The following is a 3,979-nucleotide window of genomic DNA, read 5'->3' as shown; positions in this document are numbered from 1 at the left end:
ATGTTTCACCTAGGAAAGATTGCAATTATCTACTTAAAAATTATTGTTCTACATTTTCTTCATTAGGTACACGTACCTTCATTCATATTCATCCTTTGCTCCTTTTCCTGTTAGGCATTGTATCTCTAAAACATGTCTTTAAAAGGATATGCATGATATTTCTTTTGGCCATTTGGGAACATTGAAGAGTAATGTAAAGAAGTCAGTTGAAATTCTTGATTATGAAGTTACACATACCCTCTTAGTGTAAGGCAGCATATTATTTTTCAAAAATATCTATCTTTGACAAGTTATCTAGTTTATTTAAGAAATGTATACTCAGACTTTATCTCCTGTCATGTACAAAAGTCAATTCAAAATGGAGAAAAACCGTGACACAGACCTGCTCTATTCATTATATTGAGAAAGATATAGGTAGACTGCTCTTGACATTGAATGTAGAGACATCTCCAGAGATTCAGTACCATTGGCCAAGGAAACTCTGCAAAGATAAATGAGACTACATTGATGCTTCTGTAGAACAAAATATATATGACCGGAATAAAAATGATACCCCACAAACTGAAAATAATATGTTTTCTACCATTTATATTACAAAGGGTTAATAAGAGGGGCCAGACAGATAGGACAACGGTAGGACATTTTCCTTGCACTTGGCCTATTCAGGACGGACAGTGGTTCAAATCCCGGCATCCCATTTGGTTCCCCGTGCCTGCCAAAAGCAATTTTTGAATGCATAGCCAGGAGTAACCTCTGAGTGCTGCTGGGTGTGACCTCAGAATCAAAAACCAAAAAAAAAGACATATAAGGGCTTGTAAAAATTAACAAAGAAAGTGAAACCTTCAACCAACTCCACCAGAGTGGAGAGAAGAGTTGAAAAGAAGCTTACATACATAAAACATACAGACAGCTGATATGCACATGCATCAATTATCATTATAATGGAAAATGCAAATCCAAAACTCCTGAACTATCATCTTCAATCAGTAAGATAAACATAACACGAAGAACAAAATCAAGTTCTTCTTGCAACATGGAAGTAGAGAAAAAGCAGCCTTCATTTTCGACTGTCACAACCCTTTTGGAGGTGACATCTTTACTGGCCTCTTGGTTTTCTGTCTATTTTTGATTACCTCCAGCCTCTGATCTGCTACCTTTATTTCATGATGTCAGTGGCTGAACCATTCTCTATGTAGCCAGCCTTTTCCCAAAAATATAGAGTGAGGTGTTCCAAGATGTCCAGGGCAGTTCTTTTTCTTACTTGTATCATATTGGTATGCAGAACTAAGGTAAAAGGAAAACTTGCAAATTTCAGAGAAAATGTGATCTTTACCTTCAGTAATCAATATTACCTGGATCTGGAATTAGTTCTAGATATAACCTTACAGAAGAGTAAAGCCTCTTAAGGGAATGCAAACTAACAGGGTAGGTTTGAAAATAAAGTCACCCGTGGACAGAGACTTTGAGACAGGTGCAAAAACTAAATCCTCTCTTGCAACCCAGAACTCATTGTTTGGTATGAGTTCTGATACAGATGAGAAGGAACATGGGAAAAAAAAAGGATGACAATCATAGAGAGACAGACACGCAGGCACTGAGCTTCATTTGGTTCATTTTCTCTCTCCTGATATTCCATTCTCTTGCCTCTCTCTATTATCTTCCCCTGCCCTTTTCCCCCACATTCCTTTCACATGTTAAGAGTACACTTATCAGATTGAGTAACTGTTATTGCTTGACATGTTGAAGTTGAAAACCTGAGGGGGAGAAGAGGATGGTTTAATTTCAGAATAAAGACTAGGGCCAAAATGAGAGCACAGAAGTAATGGTGCTTGTCTTGTACACAGTCAACACAGGTTTAATCCCCAGCATATCTATATCTATATCTATATCTATATCGTCCCTGCACACCACCATGAATGAAGCCAGAGCAGATTTGGCCATCACTCACCCTCTCAAAACAACAACAAAAATAATTATTCACGAAGACTTGAATCAATCATGAAGTAAGTTTCCTGCTATTGTCCACCTGCTTTCCAGAAAGTTTTTGGTTACTTTGCTTTATTTCAGTGAACAGGTGCCTACCCAATATCCCAAGCACCTGTTTTCAAAAACACACCAACAATGGCTGGAGATATAATACTGCTGATAGGGCACAAAAAGAAAGAAAGAAAGAAAGAAAGAAAGAAAGAAAGAAAGAAAGAAAGAAAGAAAGAAAGAAAGAAAGAAAGAAAGAAAGAAAGAAAGAAAGAAAGAAAGAAAGAAAGAAAGAAAGAAAGAAAGAAAGAAAGAAAGAAAGAAAGAAAGAAAGAAAGAAAGAAAGAAAGAAAGAAAGAAAGAAAGAAAGAAAGAAAGAAAGAAAGAAAGAAAGAAAGAAAGAAAGAAAGAAAGAAAGAAAGAAAGAAAGAAAGAAAGAAAATAAAGTCACACCTTCCTTCATACCCTCCTCATTATTTTATGCCCCTTCTCTCTTTTTGATGTTTCAGATCCTTTTCCCAGGATTTAAGTATACATTACCTTAGATTCATTTCTTTTAGAATTCTCTGTACAAATGTAATTAAATGTGCCTTTTTTTTGTTCTTTTACCAAACTGTCTCATTAAGTTTATTTGCTTTTCCCACCTGAGAAGAATCTAGAGGTAGGAGAGAATATTAACCTGTACAACATCTGCTAACGCTGCCTGAATCTTCCACATCTGAGGAAGTAGTACTGGCATCCTGATAGATTCTGGGCTTTTTTAATATTAGCTTATTTGCTCATATGGTAATTGCCTATTTAGTTTTCTGTTTAATAACCTTTCAGGCACCCTCTTTTACTAACTGGACTTCTAGCTGATCAATCTAATTAGCAGGGGATTTTTATCAGTTTTTGTAAATATTTTTCTTTAAAGGGTTAGTGATCTTTGAAGGAATATATTTGAAACCATATGTTCAGTCTTAACAAACACAGTAAAATTAATTCTTAAAGTCAATCATACCTGATTTGTCATTTTCATGTGACATCTTACTTGTCTCTTCTTCATGTGAGGTGTCACAAGTGAACCAAACCTTCTGCTTTCCAGACATGCCTTAGAAACTGTTGTTACAAGCCTCAAGTTTTCAGTGGCGACTGTTTACAGCTCAATGGATATTGACAGAACAGAATCTTATAAATTAAGTTACCACTTACAAAATAAAGTAGCTTATGTAGTGTCCGCATCCTTATCAGTCTCCTGAAAATTTATACCACTCGATGTTCCTTAATTTTAAAGAAATGAGGCATTTACCAGATATAAATAAAAATTCTGCTACCCATGTGGATAATTCTCTTATATTTCTTTATAATATCTGCCTTCCCTGTTCTTTATGCTTCTCATCTGGATAGTACAAGTGGATCAACATATAATATACCAGATCACCAACCATGTCAGTGTTTTCTCTTACCTTCTTCCTATGCTTTTGCATAAGTTTTCTATGTTTCAACATGTTTATTACCAGAAACATGTATCATTGAGTGCCTCATTTAATCTAGCATATACATTGATAATTGTTTTTAGTATTAATAGGTCATCTGGAATAGTGATATTTCACTTTTATTTATATTTTCTAATATATTTATATTTTCTAATAGCACAGTTCAAAATTTTAATTTGAGTATATATTTATTTTTATCATCTCTAGATGGTAATATTTGTACTATTTGTTCAGATAATACTATTTGTTGAATATGTATCTACTTTATTCATTGAATGGTTGCAATAACCTATGAGACTGAAACTTTTGTCCTCCTAAATTTACCTGTGAATAAATTATATGGTGGATGAATTAAGGAATCTACCTGGTTACAGAGTGATTAAGAGGTATTTGAATTTCACTGGAGGGTTTGTAAACATTGGTATCTAATCCAACATCATACTCTTTGATTACTTTAAGGACATTGAGAAACTATAAGTAAAGTAAAAGCTACCTATACCAAATATATATTGTGTTTAATGGATATTGTA

At 34.3% G+C, this 3,979-nt stretch overlaps 1 pseudogene; it reads left to right on the top strand.

Annotated features, from left to right (window-relative positions):
- The first annotated feature begins 1,442 nt into the window (after positions 1 to 1,442).
- Positions 1,443 to 1,549, top strand: LOC126008041 (uncharacterized; annotated as a pseudogene).
- Positions 1,550 to 3,979: the final 2,430 nt, after the last annotated feature.

Source organism: Suncus etruscus, chromosome 4 (assembly GCF_024139225.1).
Source record: "Suncus etruscus isolate mSunEtr1 chromosome 4, mSunEtr1.pri.cur, whole genome shotgun sequence".
Taxonomy (NCBI): Eukaryota; Metazoa; Chordata; class Mammalia; order Eulipotyphla; family Soricidae; genus Suncus; species Suncus etruscus.
This window is presented reverse-complemented; position numbering and strand designations above follow the sequence as displayed.